Raw genomic sequence first — 14,002 nt, 5'->3', positions numbered from 1 at the left:
CCTGCCACCCTGCCCGGTCGGCTCTAGGGGTGCAGGAGGATCCTTCCCACCCGCCTCCCCCCCCCCAGCCCCTGCCTGCGGCCCCGAAGCCATCTGGGCAGGAAGCCCAAGGGGCCTGGGAGGAGGGAGGCGTGAGACCCGAGGGGAGGGAAGCCTGGGCCCCGGAGCCCCCGGCTCGCTGGGCGCCCAGAGCCTCGCTCTCTTCCAGGGCCAGCGCCGCTCGGGGACGCGGCCAACGCCTTTGAAGCACCCGCTTCGCGGAGCCGGGCAGGTGCTGGCTCTGCCGTCCAGATGTGCACACATCTGCCTGCCAGCCACTTGTCACGGCCCCACAGCTGCCGTCCAGCCCCTGGTGCCTCGCACCCTGGGCCGCGGGGACAATGCCAGCTGGACACGGGTCTGCGCACAGTCACCTGGGCCGGGCCCCTCCCCCGCCGGGCTGTCAGCCCAGAGGTCCTTCAGCGGCCACGTGCCTTTCCGGGCCTCCTTTACCAACCGTCCCCGGCGGCCCGGAGGCCCGGCCCTACAGCCAGATGTCGCCCAGCCCTTTGACGAGCCCCTTGGCCCGAGGCTGGGCTGCCCCTGACAGTGCGTGTGATGGCGGAGAGGTACGAAAGGGCGTCAGCCCGTCCCCAGCTCGGAGAACACGCCCCTCACTCCACCTCATTGACTCTGCCCTTCCCGGTACCTCCGGCCAGGGCGTCTGACGCTCCGTGCTGCCCTCTGTCCACCCGGACAGCAGCCTCGTCCTTCCGGAAGTCTCTGGGCTTGCTCCAGCGGGGATCCCAGGCACTTCCCTTGGACTTTCCCCTCAGGGGTCTCCAGTCCTAGCTGGGAGGGCGAGTCCAGACCCCGGCTTGCCCTTCCCGCGAGCCAGCCGGTGAGGTTTGTTCCCTCCTCCCCCAGGTGCCAGGGAGGCACGTGAGGGTCCTCGCTGTCCCCCCTTTCGGGCAGGCTAAATCCTCGCGGACACCGAGCCCGCAGCCCCCCGGCGGCCAGATTTGCGCAGGTGTCTCCTACTACAGCCCTCACGTGGGGTTTGGTTCTCTGTCTGAATGGGGTATAAGACGGTGGCACCGTTGTAAGCCAGTGACATCTGAGATTTGGTGGAGACAAAGGGCCGTGAGCTGTTGTGATTTTCAAGGACCCAGTGGGTCGAATCTGCCAACCCCCCGTGGGACCAGTCTCTTTCCTCCCCAGTTAAGCTGTTGGAAGGAACGGTCTCTCACCCAAGTCTTCTTGTCCACGAGGGGAGGAGGACACCCCACCAAACGGATGGGCAGCAACTCACAGGCAGGTCGGCCCCCGCCCAGCGCCCCGCCCGCCCCGGCCCTGTCCGGGCCCGGCCGCTCACGGCCAACTGGCCCAGAGGGACGGGGAGGCGCCACGAGGAGGGGGGCAGGTGAACTGGCCGATGCACCCAGAGCGGGAGCTGCAGGAAGGAACCCGCATTCGCCAGCAGGCAGCGGAGCTCACGGCACTGCTCGCAGAACAAGCCGCGAGGGGCAGAGCCCCGTGGTGTCACGGGGGGAGCACCGACTCCGCCATCCCTCAGGGGTCACTTCGTCAAGTGGCTCACTCAGAGCCCATGGCTTCCATCGGTGAGCCTGCCCCCCCCCCGGGAAGGTGTCATTGCCCATCTCGGGGCTCACAGTGATGGGGGGGCTGCAGGTGCCCAGCTGAAGCGTCAAGGCCCCTGGGAGCAGCGGCACCCAGACCCGACCCTCCCCACGCTTCCTCTGGGACAGCACTCAACTCACTGAACTTAGCCCGTCTCTCTTCCAGAGAGCTCTCCCAGGACGGACTCCGCACCGCCCCCCGCCGGGCGCTGGGGGGACATTCTCCTCACACGGCCTGGCCTGGCCTGGGGTCTGGGGGCGCCGGATGCCGCTGGCCGGTGCCCTGGGAAAGCACGAGGTTTGCAGGACTGACTGGTCCTCAGACAGCTGGCTCGGGCTGCTGCAAAGGCCCCTGTGCAGAGAAACCAGAGGCTTTTGAACAAAATGTCTATGGATTCACACGGTGCTCGGGACAGGACGCCGTCCCGCGAGGCATTTAAACTATCTTCCAAATTAAAAAAAGACTGAGGCGCTTGGGTGGCTCAGTCGGTTAAATTTCCGCCTTCAGCTCACATCGCGGTCTCATGGTTTGTGGGTTCAAGCCTCACGTCGGGCTCCCTGCTAACAGCACGGAGCCTGCTTCGGATTCTCTGCCTCCCTCTCTCTCTGCCCCACCCCACCCCCGCCATGTGCTCACACTCTCCCTCTCTCTCTCTGTCAAAATAAATAATAAACATAAAAAAAAATAAAGACCACAAACCCAAGGCGAAAGATAATATGGTGAGAGAATGTTCTAGAATGCCCAGCGTGGGCATTATAATAGGGCTCTCCTGGGAGGCATCTGTGCCTGAGTGACTTTCTGGAAAACTCCCTGGTGGCTTCCGGGAAGGCAAAACAGGAGAACAACATCCACCTGCAAGGACTCTTGTCTCTTTCCAGCCGTGGCACCCTCCCCAGGACAGGATGCGCGTATTTCCTCCGCTGGATTTAAGGCCTGAAGAACATACTGGAACGAGGCCGTGAAGCGTGGGGCATGCTCCCCCCAGCCCAAGTGAAGTTCTCAGGGAGGAGAGAGGCCTTCAACTTGCAGGTTCACAGCCCGGCTCCGAGTTACATACGACACAACGGAGGCCAAGCTCTCCTTTGCAAGCACCGGGGGCGTCTCGGGGACCCCAGGCTCCAGGCCCAGCTGCGAACCCCCCTGCGAACCCAGTGACTTAGCCCCTCGACGCCCTCACAGCTGCAGTTGTCAGCCCAAGGCTGGAATGTGGTTTTCGCTGAACTGCCTGGGTGGGGTTTTTTTTAACCGCTTCCTGACCACACATCTATAGTTGTCATTAGTCCTAAAAAATAATTTGTTTTATTTGAATTGCGCTGCAGACCTGATGAGCACTTAAGTATGTCCGGCTTGCGGGGAGGCCCTGGGGAAGCAGCCCAGTGACACCCAGGTGGTCGGGACGGAACCTGCACCAGGCTACGGACTGCTCCCACCGCCCTGAGGGGCCGAAGGAGCTGACTGCTGTGCGCGTGTCTCCAAGGAGCGAGCTCAGGACCCGTCTCGCCCGGGCCCTCGGCTGAGGGACCAGCGCTGCGGGCTGCGGACTGTGCCGCATCCCACGGGCGAGGCCCTACCCGAGAGCCCGCCGACCGCGTGGTGGGCCCAGCCCCAGTTTCGCGGGGATGGCTGGGGCCGGAAGAGGCCAGCCAACGGCAGGGGGCGGGAGTGAAGAGGAAACTGCGAGCCTTCACCCCTTCCCCCCCCCCCCCGCCCCGCACAACACACCTCTGCAGAGGACCCACTTAACACCGCACACCTTTCTATTTCTGAATTGTGAACTAGATGCATGTGCAGTTCCCAGACACGGTCCCCTGGGCGCATTTAGTGACAGCGGCAGTGGGTGGCCCCACCGGGGAGTGGCCCCCTCGACAACCAGCCTGAGGGAAGCCCCCGCCTCTCCCGGCTGCCCCAGTGCTGGGCAGAGCGGCTGCGGTGGGGACCCGGGGCCCCCCTCTCCCGGCCGCTGTCCCGTGGCACACCCGGGCTCCGCCTGTTGCCGGAACCTCGACCATCTCGTGGACGTGGTCCAGAGGCTCCGCGGTGGTCTTGAGAGAAGAGCCGGCGTTCGCGTGCTCTTATGTCGTCCTCAGAACAGGCTCTGAGCGCAAACGTATTCCTCACGTCCTTCCCCACTCAAGATCCCGACCCTTCGTAGTAAACAGAAGAAGGCAGGAAGGATGCAGGTGTGACCGGTGAGCCCAGCCCACGTGCGTCGTGCCGGACAGAGGGGGGCAGGGGGAGCCGACCGCAAAGTTTCTCAGAGACGGGCGCTTCCCGACCCCGTCTGCCTGCCCTGGAGCGTCCTGCCCTGACCGCAGACTGCAGCCGTGGCATCGGGAGCCCCGCACCAGCCTCCCAGAGAAGCTACCCTCCAGACCCGGATGCTGCTGCGAGCAAGGGGGTAATATTAACAAGGAGGCTGAAGGAGCGGGCGTCAAGCTGGGCCACCCCAACGGGCCCTGAGCAAGCACGGTCACCCGGCCCCTGACAGCGGCCGTCCCTGCGGGGGACACCCAGCGTGCGCGCGGCCCTGTGAAGGGTGCCTTCCGACCCACCGTCCCGAAGCACCCCTGCAGCCTGAGAAAGGAGGTGGGGAAACGGAGGCTCAGAGAGGGACAGCCACCGTCCTAGGGCCACCCGGCCGCCACGCGGCCCAGCCTGGGGCTGAAACGATCCACAGCCGGTGCTGCGTCCTCCACCCCGCCACCGCTGCCCCCCACGACCTCTGCCCAAAGCCAAGCCGCCATCTGGGGGTCCCGACCAGCGCTCCCGTGGCAGGACCAGGGCCCCGTCCACTAGGCTCTGACGAGTCCCGGCCAGGCCCTCAGCGTGTCTGCCACAGGCAAACGACGCTCTCGGTGTCCAGAGAGCTGCCGTGGGCAGACGCCGGGTGCGAGTTGGCCAAGCTGGCCAGGACCTGGCGGGAGTGCTGGGGGAGCTGGGGGCACACGCAGGGGTCAGCTGCCGCCTTACCGTAGCCCGGGCGCTGGTTCAGGACGCCCCAGGGAGCATTAACAGTGACCGAGGTCACGAGCTCCACTAGCCTATTGGGAACTGAGCAGGAGTCCAGCAGCCATGGCCACGCTCACATACGCACCTGTGCTCTGGAGATGTGGAAGGTTCTGGAATCACGGACGAGTACTAAGGCGGCCCTCACATTACTAGCTGAGCGGCTCTGTGCACGCGGTCTGAGCCTGGGGCGCGTGTCCCCAGTGAAAGGCAGCGGGGAGTTGAGCTTGGGGACGGCAGCCCGGTCAGCATGTGGGAAGAGTCGCCCAGCGGGACCTCCCGCATCAGAAGCGCGAACCGAATCAGAACCGTGCAGCCCTGTGTGTGGACAAGACTCTGAGTGGCTGGTGGTTCAACCCACAAGAATTCAAATACCGAGGGATGTGCTGTTTCTCCCACCACAGCCTCTCCCCCCTCGTCAGGTTGCACGCTTGTTCCGGTTACAAATATTTTAGGGATATTCCCCGGGGAACTGTTTTCAGCCCTGTGTCGCAGTCTTTGATTCTTCTGTGGACACCTTGAAGGTGGATTTAAGCTGGTTACAAATACCACCAAGTCGCCTCGAGCTGCCCTGTGGTGTGAAGGAAGAAGGTAAAGGAGCGGGGGACGCGGGGACTTTCCCTCTCTGCCTCTTGGTTGTCACCCTCGGGCTTTACTTGTTCAAGCGACGGTTTGAATTAAGGTCCCAGGCAGGCAGCACGCTGGCCTCCAGGAGGCTGTGCGGTCTAGGGGTGGGGCGGGGGGGGCGGCGATGGACACGGAGCTGGGGCCGCTCCCCAACCCAGTCCCTCAGCGCCCCTCCCACACTGGACACCCCTGCCTGTCCCTGTTGACCTGCATCTCCCGCCAGCAGAACGGAGAGCCCATCGAGGCAGGACTCCCCCGGAAGCTGGTACAAAGCCCAGCGGGCAGGAAGCGCTCGGCAGGCGGTGAGTGAATGAGTTGTTGCCCCTCGTCAGTACTTGTGACAATCGTGACAGTTGTGACAATGGTAAGAGGCTCTATTCCAACCACCGTTTCCATAAAGGGCTTGGGGGCGTGTCACAGAGAAAAGTGTGAGCTGCCCAGGCTCCCGAGCGGACACGCTGGACACTAAGGCTCTGCTCCGCGGGTCTTCCTCCTGCACACGTGTGTGCACGCCTACACGCATGCACGCTCCCATAGACACACTTGGGCCCTTGCACACGTATATCACACAAAAGTAAAAGCTGGCAATCGACGCATCGTGGCTGAGTAATCCAGGCTCCCTCATTATTCATTTATAATTTCAAAAGCAAATGCTGAAGCCGGATCCACATGTAGGAGCTCCTAAGGCTCCAGCACCTGCCCCTGCACACACACAGTCACGCGCGTACATACCCCTGCACACACACTCATGCGTGCACACACCCCTGCACGTACACACCCGCAGCACACACACACTCACATGCATACACACCCCTGCACGTGCACACTCACATGTGTACACAGCCCTGCACACACACTCACACGTGTACAGACCCCTGCACACACATGTGCATACACACCCCTACACACACTCGTGCGCATACACACCCCTGCACACACACACATGTGCGTGCACACACACTCACGTGCGTGCACACACACTCACATGTGCACACCCTGCACACACAGTCACGTGCGTACACACCCCTGCACACACACTCACGTGCATACACACCCCTGCACACACACTCATGTGTGTACACACCCCTGCACACACACTCACGTGCGTACACACCCCTGCACACGCACTCACGCGCACACAGACCCCCCCCGCCTGCACACACACACTCACGCGCGCACACACCCCTGCAAACACACACTTGCGTACACACCCCTGCACGTGCACACCCACATGTGTACACACCCTTGCACATGCACTCACGCGCATACACACCCCTGCACACACACACTCACATGCATACACACCCCTGCACGTGCACACTCACATGTGTACACACCCCTGTACACGCACTCACACGTGTACAGACCCCTGCACACACATGTGCATACACACCCCTGCACACACACTTGTGCGCATACACACCCCTGCACACACACACATGTGCGTGCACACACACTCACGTGTGCACACCCTGCACACACAGTCACGTGCGTACACACCCCTGCACACACACTCACGTGCATACACACCCCTGCACACACACTCATGTGTGTACACACCCCTGCACACACACTCACGTGCGTACACACCCCTGCACACGCACTCACGCGCACACAGACCCCCCCCCCCTGCACACACACTCACGCGCGCACACACCCCTGCAAACACACACTTGCGTACACACCCCTGCACGTGCACACCCACATGTGTACACACCCTTGCACATGCACTCACGCGCGTACAGATCCCTGCACACACACACTCACGCGTGTACACACCCCTGCACACACACTCATGCGTGTACACAGCCCTGCACACACACTCACGTGCGTACACACCCCTGCACACGCACTCACGCGCATACAGACCCCCCCCTGCACACACACACTCATGCGCGCACACACCCCTGCACACACTCATGCGCATACACACCCCTGCACGCACACTCACGTGCGTACACACCCCTGCAGTGCACACTCACGTGCGTACACACCCCTGCAGTGCACACTCACGCGCGTACAGACCCCTGCACACGCACTCACGCGCGTACAGACCCCTGCACACACACTCATGTATGTGCACACACACTCACGTGCGCACACACCCCTGCACACACACTCACGTGTGTACACACCCCTGCACACACACACTGATGCGCATACACACCCCTGCACACACACACTCATGCGCATACACACCCCTGTACACACATGCATGTACACACCCCTGCACACACACACTCACGTGCGCACACACCCCCTGCACACACACACTCACGTGAATACACACCCCTGCACACACACTCACGTGCGTACACAGGCACACGTGTGATGGCATACACAGTCCCATGTACACAAGCATGTGCCCACATCGCTGGATCAACTCGCTGTCTCACAGGAGGCGAACGCCACACTGGCTCTGCCCACACGTGCACACACACTGTCCCAAGAATACGAGACCTTTGCCAGGTGCCGTGTGAAGAAGCACCATGCCTGTGCGTGTCCACCCCACGTCCCTGGGCCAAGAGCCACACGACTCAAATTCTGAGCAGTGATTCCGAAGAGCTCTCGGCAGGAGCGTGGCAGGGAGGACAGAGCCCACCGCACTTGGCACAGAAGCTCCAGAAGCCTCCCCCAGCCCAGGGGAGCCGTGGGTGCCCCCCCCCCCAGCGACACCCAACAAGCCAAAGACAGACCTGACGAGACCAGCTGACCTCACCGGGCATCCTGCAGCCCCCAGGCGGTGCTTGTTTCAACAGCCCCGGGAGCCTGGCCCCATGCCCACTGCCTCCCCGCCCCCTTGGGTAGGCAGCCTGGGCCGTAGTCGGTCCAGCCCCATGAGGCTGAGGACCGCCAGCTCCTCCCAGGAGCCCCTTCCGTCAGGGCGTCTTTCTGCCCAAGATGCGGTGTGGGGACCACAGCAGGGGCCTGGCCACAGAACGAGAACCCCAGGACCCCCGTAGGCGGGAACACAGACCCAGCGCCCTCATCGCGGTACTGGGACAGTGGCACCCACCTGCCCTTCCCACGAGACCCCCGTCTCCTACAAGCTCCGGGCCAGGGTCTCCAGGCAAAGGGGTGGGAAGAAGAACAAAGAGAACACTCACTCAGCCGGTCCAGAGGCCTTGGGCTGCTCCCCCCTCCGTCCCCTCCCCCCCTCCCCCCCAGGATCCTGGAATCCGTGGCCGGGGATGCTGAGTCTGAGGCCTGGGTTGATCCCAGGCCACCTAACTGGCTTTAAAAATTTGCTAAGATTGGAAAAAACCAGGCGCTAGCTCAGACAGACCTCGCAGCCGCCTGTGACCCAGCCTCAGTCTCCCCTGGACAGGGGCAGCTTTCTCATTTGCAGCTAGGGTGTGGGGCTGGCCCCATCCCTGTCCCAGGGCCTTTGACAAGAGCCGGGGTGGGGCCCTGGGTGCCTCAGGTGTGGAGGAAGGGCCCTGGGGAACGTCAGCTTCCCGCCAGGTCCCCAGTAGGGAGACCTCAGGGCCCTGCCCAGCTGAGGCCGAGCCCACCGCCCAGCAGCCCCCAGGTCAGGGGTCTGAGGGCCAGGACCCGCCAGGTCACAACGAAGGACCCGCCCAAGACGCTGATCTGGCACCACCTGCCGGTGGTGGTGCTTCTGCTCACTGAGGCGGCCCTGCCACTCACTGCAGGGACAGAACAGAGGACAGAAGCCAGGGCACGCGGGAGGGCAGGGGCAGAGCTGAGCAGAGAGCAAGAGCCAGAGTGAGCAGGTTCAGTGGGGATGTCCAGGGTGGAGAGCCCACGGACGGACGAGAGAGAGAAGAGACAACGGGAAGAGGTGGGTTTGGTTCGTAAAGGCGAAATAGCGGAGGCCTGGAGGGCAGGAAGGAGGGGACGACTCCCCCTTCCTCCTCTAAGCGGCTGCCCCCCCTCCCCACTATCTCTTCCTTCCTCCTGGTACGGGGGTGGGGGTCTAAGTCAGTCCTGCAGAGAGGGGAGCAGAGCTGGACCCTCAGTGAGGGAGAGGGTCTGCGTCCTGAGGCAGTAGAGTGGGGGGTCCTGGAGGGGGGCAGCGGCAGGCGGGAGGGGGCAACCGCCACCAGTAACACCAGCTGGAGCTTCGGTGGCAAATGCGTGCCAAGCAGGGAGCACACAGAACCAGGCAATCCCCCGCCCCCGCCTTAAGACTTGAAACCTCAGGTCAGGCAAGGGCACTGGGTCAGCCGGGCAGACACTGCAAGGAGCGTTCAGATCCACGGCCACCTGCCCCCGAAGAGGAGTGACTGACTCCTCCCACGGCGGGGGGAGGGTGGCCGTGGCAACCCTTGTTCCGTGGCTCAGACCTCACAGCTTGTGCAAAAGCCCCCTGGGCACATATCCCACAGGGCAAACCCAGACGCTGAGAGGCATCGGGCCTTCCGGTGTGCGGACTCCCCGAGAGCACAAACGAGCCCGTGTGCAAACCCCAAGAGCAGGCGCAGGGGAAGCCGCACAGCGTGGAACCCCTGGGGTCGGCGGTGGTGCCTGTAGGCCCCTGTGAGCCAGCTGCTAGTGGGGAGCGCAGGAGCCCCTCCAGCGGGCGGGGACGCGCAGGGGGCTACCCGGGGGTAGAGCAACACAAGCACCTGCATGGCGACTACCTCGAAGCGTCCACCGCCTGCAGCGTCTTGAGCGAGGTGAGGCCGAGCACCTGGAAGGCAGCGCAAAGCCCGCAGCGAGGAGCGGGGTGGTGAAGGCGGCAAAGCGCCAGCCCTCGGGCTCGGGGGTCGGGGAAGCGAGCAGGACCCGAAGGCGCGGCTGTCGCTGAGCTGTGATGAGGCCAGCACCTCGAACGTGAACGCCGGCAACCGTTCCCGCCCTACCCCAGCCGGGCGTAAGCAGCGCAGCGGGAAACCCAACGCCAGCCGCTGGTCTGCGCTCCTGCCCCTACCGAGTGGGACGCCGCCGAGGTGTTCAGGAAACCCACCGCCTGGCACGCGCCGGGACCGACGGCGGCAGCACGAAGGGCTGGCCTAGCGCCCGGCAGCAGGGGGCCCGGGAACAGGTTCACCAGGGAAACGCCGGAGGCGCGCGCTTGCCGCTCGGCTCCCTCCGTAAGCGCAGCAGAGCAGCACCAGCGCGATGGACAGCAACGGCGCGGCAGCTCCAGCGCCAGCAGCCCGGCCGGCAGCGCCTCTCCCGGGCCCCGGGCGCGAGCGGCTGGCCAGGCGCCCCGCGGAGCAGCAGCGGCGGGGACCTGCGGTCGTGGTTCCGCTCCGGGCGCGGGCGGGGAGAGTGCGGGGGCAGAGCGGGCGCGCCCTCGGAGGCCGGGAGACGCAGAGCCGGCGGGCACCGTTCGGAGCGGCACGCAAGGGGCAGCGGCAAGCGCGGGGTGTCGCCGGTGCCTGGCTAAGCGCGCTGCGGAGCGGGGAGCCGCCTGGGGCGGGCGGAGCGCGACGCCGCGCACTGGTCACCTCCTGTGGCGCTGTCCAGGGTGCTGAACGCGCTCGCCGCCCGCGCTCCAGGTGCCAAGCTGCCCGAGGCACCTTTCCGTGGCTGAATCCAGGCGGGAGGGCGAGGGGTGCAGGAGCCATGAAGGTCTCTTCCCTTCCCATGGAGTGGCTGCAGGGAGTTCTACGCCCCTCTGCCCCAGACCAGGACGGTCCTTACTGCGGTCGCACCTTCTCCGCCGGAGCCTCCCGACAGTGACTCGTGCGCAGTTGGGAGGTTGAAAGCTGTCGCTTCTCCTCAGTTGCTTCGTCCCTTTCCTTGCGCCTCGCTCTCCCCTGCACTGGCACCGAACTGGAGTGACCCGGAGGTCTGGGGGCAGGGGGAAGCGGGGAAGCGGGAGACTGAGGGGCAGGGAGCTGTGCCCGACGGGTAGAGGGAGCTAGAGGGAGAAAGCACGCGTACCTGGGTCGCGGACCGCTTTCCAAACCCCAGCTCAGTGCCAGGGAGTGGATCTGTGTTTGCTGAACCAAGAAGGGTAGCAAGAAATGGAAACAGTGTGGGTGGGGAAATGGGGAAAGGAAGGTGAGAAGAGAAGGGTAAAGAGGAAGGAAGAAGGAAGGGAAGGAAGGGTAAAGGAGAGAAAAGCAAAGAGGAAGAGGGAAAGAAAGAGGGAGAGCCTGGGAGGCAGGGGTCCCTGCAGGGTGCAGCATGGAACCACCTTTGGAGCTGACCTCTGCCTCTCCATGTGGCTCTTGGAGCCCCTGGGGTGTGGGGGGAGGTCTATCTCTGCTGGCCCCTCTGGGCTCTTGAGCCTGTAGAATGTTCCAATCCCTTCAATGCCCAGTTGGCAGGACAAGAATGAAGAGAAGGCACTTGGAAGCTGGCAGGTTCCAGGACGTTTTTTGGCCCCTTCTCTGCAATGGCAGCCCTGGCATGAAAGGAGCCAGAAGGCAGACCCTCACCCCACCTTTCCCTGGCCCCTCACCCTCTCTCGCCCAGAGGCTCCGCAACCCTAGCCCTCTCCCAGGGATGGAGTGTGGCCAGTGGGAAGAGGGCTCACCCTTGTGGGGGGGGGGGGCGTCTCTCTGGTGCCACTGCTATAAGGACTGGAGAGAAGGCAGGTGGCTGGGGGACTAGGGTGGACAGATTGCACTGGTCCCATCACCCCAGCCACATGGCCTTGGGCAGGGTCACATCTTGGGTCTCCTTTGCTTTTTTTTTAGTTAATTAATTTTTTAAAATTATTTTTAATGTTTGTTTGTTTTTCAAGTTTAGTTATCTATGGGGCACCTGGGTGGCTCAGTCAGTTAAGCGTCTGACTTCAGCTCAGGTCATGATCTCACAGTTGGTGAGTTCGAGCCCCATGTTGGGTTGTGTGCTGACAGCTCAGAGCCTGGAGCCTGCTTCGGATTCTGTGTCTCCCTCTCACTCTCTGCCCCTTCCCTGCTCACACTCTGTCTCTCTCTCTCAAAAATAAATAAACATTTAAAAAGTTTTTTTAATTAAAAAAATTTTTTAATTAAAAAAAATTTTAAGTAAAAAAGAAATTTAGTTATTTATTTTGAGAGACAGAGAGAGAGAGAGAGAGAGAACAAGTGGGGGAGGGGCAGAGAGAGAGGGAGAGAGTAAATCCCAAGTTCATGCAGAGCTTGAACTCACAAACCATAGATCATGACCTGAGCTGAAATCAAGAGTCAGACTCTTTTTTAAAAAATTTTTTTTTTCAACGTTTATTTATTTTTGGGACAGAGAGATACAGAGCATGAACGGGGGAGGGGCAGAGAGAGAGGGAGACACAGAATCAGAAACAGGCTCCAGGCTCTGAGCCATGAGCCCAGAGCCCGACGCGGGGCTCGAACTCACGGACCGCGAGATCGTGACCTGGCTGAAGTCGGACGCTTAACCGACTGCGCCACCCAGGCGCCCCTCAAGAGTCAGACTCTTAACTGTCTGAGCCAGCCAGGCGCCCCTTGGGTCTCCTTTTCTTTTCTTTTTATTTTTTTTATTTTTTTTTAACGTTTTATTTATTTTTGAGACAGAGAGAGACAGAGCATGAACAGGGGAGGGGCAGAGAGAGAGGGAGACACAGAATCCGAAATAGGCTCCAAGCTCTGAGCTGTCAGCACAGAGCCCGACGCGGGGCTCGAACTCACGGACCGTGAGATCATGACCTGAGCCGAAGACGGAAGCTTAACCGACCAAGCCACCCAGGCGCCCCTTGGGTCTCCTTTTCTAATATGTACGACAGAGATATTAACAACTAGCAATCACACCTGCCTTGTGTGGCTGCAATCAGGGTTGAACCGCTAAGTGTACGTAGAGGGCTTCAAACAGTGCCCGCACACAGTGAGTATTCAGAGAAATGTCAGCCGTTGTTATGACTCCACTTAATAATTGGGGAAACGGCAACTCATATAAGTCAAGTGTCTTTTCCAAGGTCACATAACTAGAAACCAGAGGCTCTGGGGGTCAAACTGGGTCCTTCTGGCCAACCCAAAGTCTTTATCACTCCTCCATGAGGCCTCACACAGAGGGGCCATCGCACCAGCTCCAAGCCCAGCCTCCACCCTTCAGATGAAGTCCCTTCCTCTCTCCTCACCCCTCCCACTAATGCTTTCAACATCCAAGAAAAATTCTCAACTGATCAGACCTTGCCCGAGACCAGGGCCATAATGCCAAAGCCCTCCCTGCTGACTTTCCCAGGAAGAGCAGGCTATTCTACAGACCCTGGCGTCGGTAAGGGCACAGAGGGATAGTTGGGATAAGGAAGGTGGCCATGGAGCTCCCCCAGTCCCTCCAAGGTTCCTGAATGGCCATCTGAGGATCGGCAGGTTAGTGGAGGCATCAGACGCTCCATAGGGAGACTTCACTCCAGCCACTGACAGCGGCTCCTGTCCCCTCTGAATGTCTCCGAGGAGAGACAGATTCCAGGCAGGTCGCTCGGGGGGACAAGAGCATCATTCCGTGAGCACAGGAATGCCTTGCCCTTCAGTGTTACACAGACAGAAGCCATCTGCCCGCCCACAAGGACTTCTGGGCACCCAGCGTGCGTAAGGGACCTGGGGCAGACACGACCCAGACTGTGGAGGCCAGCAGGCGTTGATCCTCACACTTCGATGAGCGGGGAGAAGATTGGACAAAAGAAGGTCTGGGGCAAGCACCCTGAGCCCCTGGAAGAAATAATGATCTCGTTGCCTAAGACAAACGAATTGTATCAGTTACGGTGAGGTACCGTCACTCGCGAGCCAATTCGTTTCCACGGAACGTGGAACGTGCACGGAACGTTTGTTCCGTGCAGTCAGGGAGGGGAAACCGTGTAAACAGAGAAAAGGACAAGCGTTAACTGAGTGCA

Source organism: Lynx rufus, unplaced genomic scaffold, assembly GCF_022079265.1.
Source record: "Lynx rufus isolate CCGP_SWC_20201006 ecotype Redwood Valley unplaced genomic scaffold, mLynRuf1.p SCAF_38, whole genome shotgun sequence".
NCBI classification, from domain to species: Eukaryota; Metazoa; Chordata; class Mammalia; order Carnivora; family Felidae; genus Lynx; species Lynx rufus.
This window is presented reverse-complemented; position numbering follows the sequence as displayed.